The following is a 17,364-nucleotide window of genomic DNA, read 5'->3' as shown; positions in this document are numbered from 1 at the left end:
CACTGAGTCATTTGTTTCCAGAATACTTTTTAATACATTTCCAAAGATCCTTATGAGAACAAAAGCCACCAGCATGAATAAAAAAATAAAATAAAATAAAATAAACTTTCAAATTACTCCCCAGAGTTGTAATTTACTATGCAACCTCTTTACCTCCTATTGTATAGTTGAACTTCAAGGCGAAACTTTGTCTGCTTTTTACTTTGAATATTTGTTTATATATCTCTGATGGCTGAGGGCAGGGTCTATATATTACTTATCTTTTGTGTGTGTGTGTTTAACACAGTGTTTTACCAAAAAGAGACATTTGATTTATTTGACTTCAAAACAAGCTCAGATAGCTGGAAAATTCATTCATATCTAATTCTCCTGAAATTTCCAAGAATTGAGGCTTATTTTATTACCTTATTATTTTTTATTAGGTGAAGCAGGAAGGGATTTGTGTGGAATGACTTCTCTAAAAATTATCTAGTTAGAATTCTTTCCTTTGTCTCAGTGGTATGATTCTATACCTTGATATTCCTTATCAATCAAAAACAATAGAATGTCTTAAGAATATATCAAATAAGTGCTTTAATTTATTACACTACACAACAGTAACATGACATATAGATTACATAACTATAGATAAATATTTCCAAAAAATGCCAGAATAAATTGAATTTTTTAAAAAAGAGTGACTTTCTAAATATATTACAAGCTATGAAAAATACTTATGAGACTCTAAAAAACTATATTATACTATTCCTCAGGATTGAATGGTGTATTAACCCTCCTGTGTTTTGAGTAAAGCATTTTGGATGAAGCCTCTGCACCTAGAGAGAGAAGAGAATCTAAAATACTTATTTTCATGATGTTTTCCTCCTAGTTTTTGTTCTGATATTAAAATTGCATGGAGATTGATAATCCAGTCAGATTTAACTTCTGTTAAAAACTAGTCAGTGTAGGATTTATGCATGATCCATATTTTGCCAAAATATAATTAGTAGTTGGAAAAGATAACTCACATGTGGCAGAAGGAAGTCATCCCGTAGGTTATGATATTTTTTCCAGATATGATGGGTAGTACATACATTTTAGGTAAAAAGAAATTTCAATTTACAAATTTAATTCCATCAATCTCTTATGTTTGGAACAAAATGTGATTTGTTCAAATATTTTGTCTCATTATCTTTAATTAAATTCTACTTTATGAGACTGAATTTGTAATGACCTTAATAAGCATAAGGCAAAAATGATAGTGGTGTTTTAATTTAGTGCTTACAAAATCAATGGAGCTGAGAAGGGGCCTTATGCCCCTTCTATCATTTATTGCACTGACAGTTTAATTAGAATTTGAAGAAACACTTTTGAGCAAACTTTAATGCATGTATTAGCTAAGATTACGTAACACTGAAAGGATCTGCAAATGTCTTCAAAGATGACCATTTCTTTTTTTATTGTAATCTAAATATTAATTAAATGTTAATAGGGCATCTCCTGTCAAACCGTGGTCCTTCTTTTTCAGTATTCTAAACAGTACTGTTTGGCCTCCTGTTATTTGTGACTCGAAAGTGGTCTTTTAAACATTGTGTTGCTTTCCTGTTTTGTTTTGTTTTTTTTTTTGCAATTTGCATATGATGTGTCAATTAACACATGAAGCTTTTTTGTGATGCACATGTTATGAACTCAATTATTTTAGTAAAGGGAGAATTCAGAATTACAGGTAAGGTAATCAACTAGTGTATCAGCCTGCTGGGAGTTCATAGAAAACTTGGAAAAGAGATTGTAATCCCAAAGTGTATAGAACGTGATCTTTTTTAGACATGGTTCAAAAAAGTTAAGGTATTTGTTCAAAATCACACAGCTACTAGTAAAACCCAAATTCAATCCCAGGTCTATCTGATGTCTAAGCTATTCTTTCTTCTACACCACATATATGGATTTATTTAGAGATAAAATAAATATGTGTGTTTTAATTTGTAAATTATGCACAGCAGTAGATAATAAAAGAAACAATAAAATGTGTAGTATAAGGTTAAGTAGGAAAGAGAAACGTCATAGATGCCCTGATACGGAAGGAGTCTTAGCAATGGAGGGGCTTGCCTGACACCTAGAGAAAAGGGAACCACAAGAGGTCATGGACCATGTGCAAGGATACCAGGAGCGATGGGGATGAGAGCTTAAGGAGAACAGCAGAAACTGAAAAGTCAAAGGGAAAGACACATTCAACTTCGTAATTTGGCCTAGGATCCAACCCTGCCTCAGTCTTGCACTTTATGGTTTAATTCCTCCTCTGGTCAAAGGATTGACAAACTGTGTGATCTTCTCTTCTCAGGAGACCCTCAGTTGAATTCATAGTAGGGGATGTGGACCATAAAGCATAGAGACTTTTTAAAAATCTTACCTTTCCCCCAAACTGAAAGAGGTCTCAGATAGGAAGTCAGCCTTTATTGTAGCAGTAAAAATGCTCCTCTTTATTTTCAGCTAGTTGGCTGAGAGACTGCGAGTGATGATGAATGATTGCCCTTGAGGAAAAGGAGTCCATTTAGATGGACGTGCCTTGGAGGTGATGCCTACGGGCCAGGGTCAAGACTCCTCACAGACTCCTTAAAAGCCTTCAAATGAGTGTTGGTTTCAAAGGACAACGAGAGAGAAACGCACTTTGCAACTTTTCAGCCCAAAGTCTATTTCTGGGGTTCTATCTTAGAAGAAGAAGGATAATATATAGGAAGAGGAGGCGGCACATAAAATAATTGAACAATTGTTCAAAATTAATTTGAAAGGCTAATTAAATATAATTGGATGTGTTTCTGGACATGAATCAAAATCAGAAGCTTTTCTTTCTCCTTCTTTTCTCTAAAGCTCCTTGGAGGTTCTCCTCCAGTTTGGATACATCTTGACCATTGCAGCTCATGGAGCTGAAGATAATTTAATATTGCACTCCCTGAGGCAGGCTGTCTCTGGGTTGAGCAACAATATAGCCATAGAATTACAAAATCATAATGAAGACAATGGGGAGATCATCCATTCATTCTTACCTAACCATCCCCAAACTGATTACAGGTTGCTTTTAAATTCAATCAAACCTTATCAGATGCTGATTTTCCTCTGCAGTAAAGTAAGTAGCTTAAGTCTTCTGTCACTTAGGAATATATCCAGTGTGTTCATATCCTTAGCTTCATACCTGCTACTCATTTGTCCACGCACTTGTTGTATGTCTCCATGACTTAAGGTCCTATGAAGCATGGTTTATGGCTGTTAATTTTCTCTGCACAACACATAACGAAGAAAGTTTTGTACAAGCACTTCTCTATAGAGTGATAATGTGGGAAAACTATTACTTTGGCAATTTGGTTAATTCTTACCACAATAACATCATGTAACAAACTATCCAAAAATTTGGAGACTTAATAATCATTCTCACTCTTCCACTTGAAGTGCAGATGAAGTTTGGCTAATTTAGTCCTGGCTTGGCTAGCTTGTCCTCCAAGCCGCAGGTTGGGGTCAGGTCTGCTCCACATGACTATTCTATTATTAATATTTTGCGATGTTTGTTTTACCACATATATGTCCAGCCCTATATCTCTCCATCCATTACTCCATCTTATTTTTATGTATGTCAAAGTAAGTTACAGACAGCAGACTATTTCACATCTAAACATGTATGAATGAAGATCATTATCAAGAGTTTAATATTTGTTTATGTTTTAAGTACAATTTATATACAGTGAAATATTGAATATTAGGCATTCCTTTCTATGCGTGTAGATAAATGTAGACACTAGTGTAAGACACTTGACTATAACTGTCAAGTTAAAGAGCATCATAATGACCACAGAAAATTCCCTCACTGCCACTTCACAGTATGTCCTCATATTCCAATCTTCAAAAGCAACCACTGTTCTGAATTTGTTTACATAGTATAGTTTAGCCTGTTCTAGAACTTCATATGCATGGATTCATACACAGGAAATCAAATGTATAAGGCTTGTTTTATTTAGCATAATATTTTGAGCATTCTTATGTGTTTGCATAATCAATAGTTTCTTTTTAGTGCTGAGTGGTATTACATTGCATGAAGCTAACTGTGTTTATTCATTCTCCTGTTGGTGGATGTGTGAACTCTTTCCAGTTTTTCACTATTTTGAATAAAACGGCCATGATCATTTTCATAGATCTCTTTTTGTGAACATATGTTTTCTTTCATTTTAGTAAACATATGAGAGGAATTGCTAGTAAGTTTATGTGATGATTTAAAATATTTCTACAAATTCTTTGACACTCTTTTCTTCAAAATTGAGAGCCTAATTCCACTCCCCTTAAGTGTGGGCAGGACTTGGATTCTTCTAATAAATATTGTAGAATACGGAAGGACTGATAGTGCATGGCTTGAGAGACTAAGTCGTAAAAGGTATTTTGACTTTCTCCTACTTTCTCTCTGGGCTCACTCACTCTAAGGAAAGCCAGCTGACATATTGTAAAGACACTCAGGAAGCCCTATGAAGAGAATCTTGTGGTGAGAAAATAAGTTCTCTTTTCCAACAGCTTGAAAGCAACTGAATCATATGAGTTAGCCATCTTGGAAGTGGGTACTACAGCCCCCTCAAGGCCCTCAGATGACAGAAGCCCCAGTTCACATCTGACCAAAACTTCACAAGAGACCCAGCTAAGCCGTCCCTGAATTTCTGACCCATAGAAACTGTGTGAGATAAGAAATAATTATCCACTTTGCTTTAAGCCATTAAGTGTTGAGCAGTTTTATATGAAGTGATAAATAACTAATACAGATTTTGTTACTTATGGTTTCCAGCTTGACCTTGTTCTCCTTCATTTTACATTCATCTTCCCTTCTTAATTATCTGCCTTATAGACTTAAGCTTGAAGACAAAAACGTTACAGAGATTGTTTAACCAGCTCCCACAGTTGCAGAGGATCAAATTGTTTTAGTGGTTTGCTTCTCTAATTGTACTCTGACTGATACAGAATTTGTTAACAAGAGTGGTTCCAAAGGGACAGATCTGAAGCATAAGTTCTATGAATTGTTTCTGGGTTATTTGGGATTGTTTCTTTTTTTAATTTTATTGAAGTATGGTTGATTTACAATGTTGTATTAATATCTGCTGCACAGCAAAGTGATTCAGTTATACATATATGTGTGTGTGTATGTGTGTTCTTTTTCATACTCTTTTCCATTATGGTTTATCACAGGATATTGAAAATAGTTCCCTATGTTACAGAGTAGGACCTTGTTGTTTATCCATCCTATATATATACTAGTTTGCATCTGCTAATTCCAAACTCTCAATCCTTCCTCCCCAACTCTCTTACCCCTTGGCAACCACAAGTCTGTTCTCTATGCCTGTGAGTCTGTTTGTGTTTCATAGATATGTTAATCTGTGTTGTGTTTTAGATTCCACATATAAGTGATATCATATGGTATGTGTCTTTCTCTTTCTGACTTCACTTAGTATGATAATCTCTAGGTCCATCCATGTTGCTGCAAATGGCAATATTCCATTCTCTTTTATGGCTGAGTAATATTTCATTGTACATATATACCGCATCTTCTTTATCCATTCATCTGTCAATGGGCTTTTAGGTTGTTTCCATGTGGAATAGGTTCTTTAATCAGATTAAACTTAAACATTCATGACTCTATTTTTAAATAGATGAAGGAGGCATTGCTAGCCCATGACATTCAGTGGCAATGCAGTTATGCAAATTATTATTATCTTTAGAAACTGTAATCACGTGCCTATTGAAGGAAAATCTTTGGTTGGCTAGGTATTTGATGTTATAGAATATTTGTGTGTGTGTGTGTGTGTGTGTGTGTGTGTGTGTGTGTGTGAAAACAAGAAGTATGATAGGGTAAGTTGATTGGTTCTAAGTGTGCTGGGAAACCTAGGGGAAAATGATGAGCTCAGTGCTTTTAATTCCCAGTTCAAGATTCCCATAAGAGACTTGAAAGCTTCTGTGATTGCCCTTCAAGAAACCTTTTTCCTCTACAATCACAAGGTTGAGATTTCTGAAAACCAACTCAAAGTCTATTCCTAGAGATGGCTGTATACCACACAAATTGAATGAATCAATTTATCAATTAATTAGTCAATCCTTGCCTAAAGAACTTATAGTGACCTCCCCTATGGTAGTTGCCTTGCAAGGAACCGCTGGTTGTCTTCAGTACCGACCTTCATTTTCTCCCCTTGCTTGTAGACCGATAAGTAGACTGAAGTACAACAAAGCCCAGAGGGCAAGATTTAAAAAAGAAAAAAAGTGTTATATACACCATAAGAATTGCATGGCCTTGCCAATTTATATCAAGAAAATCTGGGAGATAAGTGTGTGAATAGATCTGAAGGATATAAGAATCATTTTTAAATGTTTTGTTGCTAATATATTTTAATACAATTGATTTCTGTGTATCATTCTTATACCTTGCAACCTTGACAAACTCACTTATTAGTTCTAATAATAGCTTGAGCCAGTTGGTGCCTCAGAGCTTTTTAAATGAAGGGGACGCCAGATCTCATTGAGGAAGAACCTCACTACACTGCCAGAATTTTACTGTTTATCTTACTCCTAGCCTTCCACAAAGGGACCTGTAGTTACTTACTACGGTGAAGGGAAAATAATCTAACTTTTCAATAATTGCTAGAAATCACTGTGTTATACTAGTCACAATAGTGATTTATGGAGGTCAAGTTATCATTGGAATTTTGGCTCATGGCCATCTCAGAGTGGGTCCAATGGGTCCCCTGTTCTACTCTGTGGTTAATTCTTCAGTTCCATAATGTATAATTGGAATAGTCATGCGCAGAAACTAGCAGAATCCCCATGTTGGTTCCCTGAAACATGGAATGTGGGCTATTTTGATAGGAATGACCAAACAGAGGCAACTAGAACTGCCTCTACCCTTAAAGTACTAAACCCAACACAAAACCACATTTCTGCAGAAGTGGTAGAGATTGTGCCACCATCAGGAAATAGTAGTGATGATCCCTATCATATCCCCATTCAACCCACCTATTTGGCCTGTGGAGAAGACAGATCAACCTTAGAAAATAATGGTGGATTGTTGTAAACTTACTTTTAGTTGGTTACTCCAATTACAGCTGCTGCTTCCGTTGTGGTTTTGTTGTTGGATCAAATCAATATAACCCCTTGTATATGGTTATGACCAGCTGTTGCAGCTATTGATTTAGTGAATGATTTTTCTCTTTATATCTGTTAGTAAAGATCTTAGGGAGGGGATTGCTTCCAGCTGATAGGACCAACAATACCTATCCTACAAGGCTATATCAGCTTTCCAACCCTGTGTCATAATCTGGTCCTGGGACCATGGTCACTTTTCTATTCCACAGGACATCATGTTGGTTCACTGTATTATGTTGTCGATAATACAACATAATACCCAATAAGGAGCAAGTGGCAACTGCTCTAGATATTTGTACACTAGGGGTTGGGAAATAAATACTACAAAGAAATTCTGGGGTCTGTCATCCTCGTGAAATTTTTAAAAGATCCAGTGGTCTTGAGTATGTCATATTTTTTTTCCAACATGAAGAACAATTTGTTTTAGGTAACCTCTCCTATCACTTAGAAAGGGACACAATTCTAGTAGACCTATTTGGGTATAGCCCTAGGTTTTGGAAGTAAGGATAATATTACATATAAATTAGCAGATATCCCGGAACACAAGTGACCTTTACTCTCAGGGTGAAGGCCAAGAAGAATGTAATTTTCAAAGAAAAGTTATGTCCATTCTGTGGCAATATGGGTAGAGTAAAATGGCTACATGGTGTTATTGGATAGATATGTGAGACATCCTCCTCCTACGCACACACTATAATAACAGTGGCTGTATTTACTGTATTATTCAGAAACAGGAAGCAGAGAGACTTCTCCAAATGGTTAGCCATAGAGACCAGGAGGAAGCTCAGAATAGTCTGCACGACCATGTGGAACTGGTACAGAGGGAATAGTAGTTGCTGAAGAAACAGTCAACAAGATGAATTTCTTCACCAAAAAGATGAAGCGGACATCCTCTGCCATCAATACCTGAATATAAGGTAAGGCCCTGGGAGTTTGATCATAGGCACAGGTGAAGAAGAATGGGGTTTATAAGCCTAGGGATTTACTTAAAGAGATGGAAAAATAACTTCGGTTAATCTGTATATTATTAGATTAAGTTTTCTGCAGTGAATCAAAATGGAGCTCAGGAGCTAAACTCAGTTCAATTGTTTAAACACTGAAAAAGCTCCAAATTTGATTCACAGTTTTTTAACGTATTATGAAGACATGCTCAGTGAGTGTGAAACAGTATGCATGATGGTGAGAGAAGCCTGCTCTTTAGCAGACATTGGTAAGAAAGCTCAAATAACAAGTAGAGGTTGACTGGGGCAACAGGGTGGGGAGGCACAGTCCGGGCAGAGGGAAAAGTGTATGCAAAGGCACTGATTCGGGAAGTGGCTTTCTTCCTGGCTCATCCCAAAGAAGCTCAGCAAGGCTTTGGATTTGTGGTAGAGGGGTATACTACATCAAGGAATTCAGTGTTTGTATTAGTTTTTTTGAAACTGTATAGTCGCTATCTTAGTCTGTTTGGACTGCTGTAACAGAATACCATAGGCTAGGTGGTTTATAAACAACAGGAATTTATTTGTCACAATTCTGGAGGCTGGAAAGTTCAAGATGAAGGCACCTGAAGATTTGGTGTCTGGTGATGGTTCACTTTGTCCTCACATGAAGGAAGGGGTGAGAGAACTCTCTGGATTCTCTTTTATAAGGGCACTAATCCCATTCATGAGGGCTCCACCCTTATGATCTAATCACCTCCCCAAAGCCCCACCTCCAAGTACCATCATATGGGGGATTAGGCTTCAACATATGCATTTTGGGGGAACACAAATGTCAGTCTACAGCAGTCTCTGATTGTCTTCAAGTGGATCAGATGTATGATTGGATTTTAATTTTAAGGAAATAATGCTGGCTGTTCTATGAAGAACGGACTAAAGGTTGTGGTGGATAAGAGAGCTGGTGGCTGTATGAAAAATGAACTGAACAGAGGAAATAAAAATTGTAGAGACTAACCAGTAGGTTATTTTTATAGTCTAAATAGCAGGTGATGGTGTCTGGATATTTCTGGGTTAAAGATTAGAAAATTCCAAGGTCATAATGATTTTTAAAAATAAAGATTAAATCTCTTTGCTCTTGGTGAAGAGAACTTTAGTAACTTTCAGGTATTTAACCAGGTATTTACTAATAAAGTTCCCATTCTCTTCCATTCACCCTTTTGAACTTTCTGCAAATTTGTGTGAAGTCATTCATGCATCTTCAATTCATGAGAACAACATAGCAGAACGTGCGATGTTCTTACTTCCATTATACTAGGAGTTAGCTCTTTTTGTAATGATGTATATGAAATTAGTATAGTAATAAAGTAATAAAGAAAATGTATCTGCTATAAAGTAGGGGTGTTTAGCTGAAATGTTATAATAAAGGAGTTATTATTTTTTAACTAGGAAAGACTTTTCTTTGCATAATTTGGCATCAGAGTTTTGAACTGAATTTGAACTTAGTGGTGTATGAATTAGTATCCCCTTGCTTAGATGTGACTACATTTTTTTTCCAAGAAAAACAATTTGAAAGCCTTGGAAAAAAGCTCAAAAAATCCTCTTAATATATCAAATAACTCTTACAAAACAATTCTTTGATGTTAAGTGTGAAAGTATCAGAAACATGGAGATTAAATTTCCTCTGGGACATTTCTACATGAACAGAAAAAGTGCTTAGTAAAACACCTTTTGGGTTTTGCCTATTCCCAAAAGTATTTTAAAAGGAAAACAGGCATTTAACAAATCCAAGAGCAGCTGAATTTTTACATCCTTTACAGAGACATATTGTGTTACTTAACTTCTTTTCCAGTTCCTTTAGTTTGATTCTTTTAATATATTTGGATTTCCTAAATTTTGCCAAGTTGGTTTTAGTTTTGGATATATATTTTCAGATAGGACCAACAAAATGACCAGAAGTCATTGGCAATAAAGATGCTCCTCCGAGGAATTTCTGAATTTAAAGTATAATATCCTTTCCCTGTTTACAACCACACCTTCCTCATTAAATGTAACTCTCATTCAGTGAGATCAAAGCTAACCCTGAGAAAACTGGTATAGAGTCAAAATATGTGGGCTCTGAGTAAAGTTGGTCCTGCATAAAATGCACCATGGAAACAACATGCATTTCTTAGAGAATCAATGTTGTTTCCCTGAATTCTCTTATTCAGTGACTTAAAAATTTTTATTGGTTTGTATTGGTCTCCATGATTCACTTTTATTTTCAAGAAAATAAGTGTTCATGAGGAAGGAAACTAACAAATGAACTGAGCTAAGCACTTTACATATGTTATATTAACATTATATTTGAGCTGGTGAAATAAGAATTATTTTCCTTATTTTCAGATGAGCAAACAGAGTCAAAGGGTCAATGTTCACACTCAGGAAATAGTGGAACTGAGTTTTAAATTTTGACTGTTCTTTCCACTCTCAAAGTTACGGCTCTTTTTACTTTTCTGGTTTTATTTTTTCTCCTGTCATTTAAAGATGAATTTTGCTAAGGATCTGTACTTGGCTTTCTTTTAGCTATGGTTCCTCCCGATATGATGACATCCAATCCTAGATTTTCACTTAATACCTCTGAATAGATGATTCCTATGCATCTGTGCACTTTCCGTCATCACCAATATGTCAGGTCCTAATTGAATTCAAATTTAATTTTACAAAAGAATTTCTTAAGTGTGTAGGTCACTTTGAAGAATTTTACATCTTTAAATCAGTATCCCCAGTGGGTAAGGTAAGTTATCCAATAGTAATACTCATATTTAAAATGGGCTTATATTCAGACTTGTATGAAAGTTTGGATATTTGTGTGGCATACAATTAATAGTAGATATAAATCTTGTTAGAGCAGATGTACTAAAGTCTTGATTTCACATTTTTATATGGGAGCATTTTATTTTTAGAGTGTAATATAGAAAAATATCCTGAGATGAAAGAGTTCTGAGTTTATGCTTTCATTTTAACATTTCCCTCCTTATACTGCATATATATATACACATGCTTATAATGAAAGCATATTTTGACCTCTGCCATTGAAACAGAGTCCTACAGAGCTTCTTTTCTCTGACATATGAGATTCTTTGGCAAGAGTACAACTGAATTTTCTCAGCTTGCTGTATCTCCTATGAGACCAGCAGGAGAGAAAACCAATTGGCAATTCATTTCCCAGTTAGCATGCTTCCCTTTCTGTGTTTCAAACGTGCAGTCCCTTGTAAAATCTTATACTGAACTTTCATTGGATTCTTGAAATATTCAGTTCCTCTGCTGTATGATATTCTCACGCAGACAAAAAGGTTCAATTATAAAAAATATGTTCCATTAAGGACTGTAATAAAATATCACATTATGGTTATATGAGTACCCACACCTCAACCAGTGATAATAGAAACCATTACACACTGTGTGGTAAGCTACATAACCATTCGTGAAGCTAATCCTAAACCTTTGAGCAGTTTGGCCAAATTTCTCTAATTATCTTCAAGGTTATATCACTGCTATCATTGTTAATTGTATTTATTAATGTAATAGTTTCCTAAATAGAATTTAATGAAACAGTATATAACTACTTATTATGAAAACTTCATAAACATTTTTGAGTTTTTAATAGGAGTCATAGATATATAGAAAACTCAAAATTATTTCACTTTTTAGTGGTATAAATATTTAAATTACTTTTAAGTAGTAGTTTATTTAAGGTTGTTAGTTATCTTTTTAGAAAATAAATTTTTAATTTAAAAATTATTTTAAATTTACATAAAAATTGCAAAGATAGTACAAAGGGTTCTTGTACACTCTATGCTCAGTTTCCCTTATTATTAATATCTTACCCTTGTGGCACACTTATCACAATTAATGAAACTATATTGATACTTTATTATCAACTAGATTCCATACTCTATTCAGATTTCTTTAGTTTTCACCTAATGTACCATTTCTGTTTTAGGAACCCATTCAGGATAGAATACATTTAGTCCTCATGTATCCTTAGTAAACTCTTTGCTGTGATTTTTCTCAGTTTTTCCTTATTTTTGATGACCTAGACAGTTTTGAGGAGTACTGGTCAGGTATTTTGCAGAATGTCTCTCAACTGGAATTTGTCTGTTGTTTTTCTCATGATTAGAGTGGATGATGTTTATGGGTTTTTAGGAGAAAGAGCACAGAGATAGAGTGTCCTTCTCGTTGCATCACACCAAGTGTATATACTATCAACATCCTTAACAATGTTGATATTAACCTTGATTATTTGGGTGAGGTCATGTTTGTTGGATTCCTCCATTGTAAAATTGCTCTTTTTTCGCCTCTTTCCATACTGTATTCTTTGGAAGAGAGTCACTGTGCACAGCCCCATTTAAAGAGTGGGGGATTAATCCCAACCTCCTTGAGGGCAGAGTATCTACATAAATAGTTTAGAATTCTTGTGCATGGGCGATTTGTCTGTCTTCTCCCATTTATTTATTTATTCATTCATTTGTTTATATAAGTATGTGCATATAATTATATATGTATTATAGTTATATAATAATATGTAAACATATTATATATCATATTTTTTAATATTATATGAAACAGAGGCTTGGATAGGAGATAGCAACTTGTGTGTGACTTTTAGGTCATAATTCTAACTCCAAGAGGCTTATGTGGCAACTTTGAAGGATAACTTTGGATTTATTGAAACAGCCAGCCAATCATGATAAGAAAATCTTTTCCAATACAGTGAGTTCTCTGGTAATGTTGATAGCCTGGAACTGGGGCACATAGTTGAGTATAGCTTGTCCAAAGGCAAAGGCAACAAAATTAGCACGGAAAAAGTGAACAAAACACACTCAGTGAATGGCATTACTGAGAAAGCTGGACCTGCCGTCTACTCCAGTAAAGTCAATCACCCCTTGGGTATGTTGACCCAACACAGACTGAGTACCAAGGAATGATTGAGATCGTGGAGGAAGGGGCTATGAAAGGTGAGGTCTATCCATTTGTCATAACTGGGACGGCCAACAAAGGAGACTGATCTCTTTACTATCTCTATGGTTTTTATCTTTTCCAGAATGTCATATAAATAAGCTCATAAAGTATGTAGCTTTTTTGGACTGGCTTCTTTCACATAGAAACATGCATTTAAGATTCATCGTGTCTTTGCATTAGTTTTACAGCTCAATCCTTGCATCATTGAGTAGTATTTCATTGTATGGACGTACCATACTTTGTTTATTCATTCACTTGTTGAAGAACATTTACTTCCTTCCTATTTTTGGTGATTATGAATAAAATGGCTATAAACTTTTACATGAATATTTCTGTATTATATAAATTTTCAATCAGTCCAGAAGTGTGATTGAGGGGTCATATTGTAAGACTGTATAGCTTTATAAGAGTTTGCCAAGCTGTCTTCAAAAATGGCTATATCATTTTTCATTCCTGTTAGCAATAAATGAGAGTTTATGTTGCTCTGTGTCCTTGCCAGCAATCAGTATTGCTATATTTTTGGATTTTGGCCACTCTAATAGATGTGTAGTGGTATCTCATTGTTTTAATTTGCATTTCCCCAGTGACAAATAATTGAGCGTATATTAATATGCTTATTTTCCATCTGCATATCTTCTTTGGTAAGGTGTCTGTTCAATCTTTTACCCCTTTCTAAATTGGGTTGTTTATTTTCTTATAGTTGAACTTTGATATTTAAAATTTTAAACTAAAAAAGGGAATATTCCATTGCAGATTGTATTCTGAGATATATTATTACATTTATATGACCTCCAAATATAAAATACCCTTCAAATCACATTTGTCTTGACTGTACCTTTGTGATAGAAACCCTAATATTAACTGGTCAAAATTGAACTGATACTTGTAAATCTCTCTTGGAGCTCAATGGGGTCATGTTACTGCCCAATGCAAGTGTTATATTACTTCTAAAAACCACCCTCTATTTCCTTTATCCTTCCCATTGGCTGGAATGTGCACATGATTGCTATCACCTGAGCAGCCACCTTGGTCCTTGAGATAGGACACTAAGAATGGTAGTAGCGGGCTTCCCTGGTGGCGCAGTGGTGAGAGTCCGCCTGCCGATGCAGGGGACGCGGGTTCGTGCGCCAGTCCAGGAAGATCCCACATGCCGCGGAGAGGCTGGGCCCGTGAGCCATGGCCGCTGAGCCTGCTCATCCGGAGCCTGTGCTCCGCAACGGGAGAGGCCACAGCAGTGGCAGGCCCACGTACCGCAAAAAAACAAACAAACAAAAGAATGGTAGTAGCAAGACAAGGTAGCCTGACTCCACGACAGATTCATAGAGCATTGCTGCACAGCTGCCTACCTTCAGATGCTTACATGAGAGAGAAATACATTTCTTTCTGCTTTACATCACTATTCTTTTAGGCCTCTGTTGCATGCAGCAAATCTAATCCTAATCTTTTAGGTCTCTGTTGCATGCAGCAAATCTAATCCTAACTGAACCAAGATCTGCCCTTAGGTTTGCTTAGTTGTGCCTTCTATGTGTCCTCTTAGCATACTGTATTTTCCCCATTGTGGCACTTTTCATATTTTATGGGAAGTTCTCATTTCATTGTTTTCCTCCCTCACTAGGATATAAATTCTATGAAAACAGGAGTCCTGCTTGTTGTTCTTTATTCTCACATCTCACAGTGCCTAGCCAATGGTTAGTATTTTCTAAATTTTTATTGGATAAATCAATGACTTACTAAATGACCATCATATAATTAGAACTTTTATACGAAGATGCAAAGTTGTTTTTCTGCGTACGTTCTGTCTTCTCAATTATTTTAAAAGCCTCAAGGGAAGAGACCATGATTTATAGCACAAAGATCAATATAGTCAGTAAATCCTTGATGATAGCACCACACAGCTAAACAACTCAATTAAAATGTATAAAAGGTAGTGTGAGATGTAGCCCTAAGGAGGAAAACTCTAAGTACAAATACATAATTTTTTAAATCTTTATAGTAGTTGAGGATGCAAAGTAAATAAGACAAGGTCCTTGACCTCAGAGAGATCAACATTTGGTAGAAGAATTCAGCAAAATCAGTATGGCCCCAGACTACATGCTTCAAGTAGAGGAGAGGAACGTGAGCATGATATAACTGGAAAATGCTGGACTAATTATAAGCAGTTTTCAGCATACTAAGGCCAGGTGGAGAACAGGCCTTTTGGTGAAATGGAGAAAGGTCAGAAATGCAAGTCCTGAAGATACTTGGTTGCTTATAGTTTGCTCATTACCTGTACTCCGACTGTTGTCCTATCTCAAAATTGTTTCAGATATCTCACTTACAACTTATTACAACACTTTTTTTTTTACTGTGAAAGCTCATTAATTCATGATACTGCTATTCTTCTGGCTTCAAACTTTGAAAATGACTCATAGCATTTAAGACTATATTTATATATTTTTGCTGTATTTAACAGCCTTTGGATACATTAAAAATATGTTCCTATTAGGCAAAATGCTTGCTTCTCTAGTTTCACACTTATCTATGAGGAGATAATAATGATGAGCATCAATAACCTGTCACAATATAGTCTCAAGGGTCTTAAGGTAATTAAATGTCAGTGTATTTAACTTCATTTTCTTTTGACCCTGGACCCACAGGTATACTCTGCTTTCCAAATTGCTGGGTTTTCAATGTACTTTTCTACATGAAGAATAATAATACTGCAACCACCACCACTGTCTCTCCCCAAAATGTTGACTGAATGCTTACTCTTGATCAGATGATATTCTAAATGCCTTGACTAGGTATTAACACATTGAATCATAACAATCCCAGGAGTTAGATATTATTACTACTTCCATTTTGGAGAGGAAAAAACTGAGACATAGAAAAATTAGGTTACTTGTTGGCTATGTTATATAGTGATTTTGATAATGACAGTTTTAATCCAGACAGTCACGAGTTTAAGACAGTCTGAATCTTAACCACTCTACTGTATTGCCTCTCTAGTATCTTCAGAAATGTATGTGCTAATCTATGTATCTAAAGTTTCTAGTTTTTGAAATTATTCTTGGGGATTGATGTATGTTCATAGATTATTGGAAAGTATTTCTGGGGAGAAATTCATACTTAGATCACCCTATTTTACATAGTTGTCCAAAATCCCAGGGGATGGAACTTCTGCTAGAACTCTACAGTTTGTATATGAAGGTGTTATAAGAATTAAAGCAATTTCACTATGAGATTGAAGTTCCAAATTTTGACTCAAGAGGCTAGATGGGACTGCTATTCATATTTACAATGGTAGTGATTTTTAGTAATAACAATGAACACAAGCACTCATTTAGGCATTCAGTCATCAAATATTCATTGAGCACCGACTGTTTGCTTGGTACTCAGTTATATGCTGGGAATTCAAAGAAAGTGTTCCCTTAAGGAATTCACAATGGAGGAGATTCACGAGGAGGTAATTTCAATTGTTGTGGTTCCATGCTTTCATGGATATATATGTATATGCAGGCACAGATATGAGAGAGTAACATCTGTAGCCTGCAGTGCAGTGGGGAAGGTCAGAGGATGTCAGGGCTAAGATGACTTCCAAAGGATGAATTGACCAATAGGAGTTAGAAGGTAAAAAAAAAAAAGAGATTAAAAAGGAGTGTCTTTTATCTTAGGAAAGATGAATTATTCAATAGGAACTAGAGACATGAAGTCAATGGGGAAGGAAATTCCAGGCAGATGGGTGAGGAGGATAGAAAGTATGGAGGAGAAAGAGTCTAGAAGAGTATGTAATGAATTACAAATGGTTTGGTGGTGTTGTATGAAAAGTTTAAGGGAGGAAGTGGCAAGAGTTTAGATTCACCACTTGATTTGGCAGATAAACGGTAAATTGGAAACACATTTCTAAGAGTTTTTGTTAAATATCTTACATTTAAAGGTAGTGTACAAAAAAATCAAGGTTCTTGCAGGGGGTCTTCTAGCAATGGGAGATGGAAGGATGTATAGCCAAAAGGTGCTGAGAATCCATTTAGTCCAAGTTCTGCATCTAGTGTGTCAAAGAATCTGGCTATCTGGCTATCTAACTGTCTCAGACGACAGATTTGTCTTGGATTCTGCAGAACTGAGATGTTTGTGACATTCTAGTCCCAAAGGCATGCATGCACCCAAGGGTTGTCTGTTAAAGACTTGAGCAACTCATAAATTTAACTTATTTCACTCTAGAAATATGGAAAATAAGGTATCCTAGAAGTACCTATGAAGTTGCTAGATATCTCAAGTGCGACATCCACATAGCGACATTGCATACCAGTTGTATGAAATAGATAAGGGT

At 35.7% G+C, this 17,364-nt stretch overlaps 1 long non-coding RNA gene across 1 annotated transcript in view; it reads left to right on the top strand.

The window, feature by feature from the left end:
* LOC307193312 overlaps nucleotides 1–17,364 on the top strand; it is a 768,132-nt gene that overhangs the window by 353,650 nt on the left and 397,118 nt on the right. The window contains exon 6 of the long non-coding RNA XR_013830296.1: nucleotides 7,863–8,051. This is a non-coding gene — a long non-coding RNA (uncharacterized lncRNA). The remainder of the gene's footprint in view (nucleotides 1–7,862; nucleotides 8,052–17,364) is intronic.

This window comes from Stenella coeruleoalba, assembly GCF_951394435.1.
Source record: "Stenella coeruleoalba genome assembly, chromosome: 10".
In the NCBI taxonomy this organism is placed as follows: domain Eukaryota; kingdom Metazoa; phylum Chordata; class Mammalia; order Artiodactyla; family Delphinidae; genus Stenella; species Stenella coeruleoalba.
This window is presented reverse-complemented; position numbering and strand designations above follow the sequence as displayed.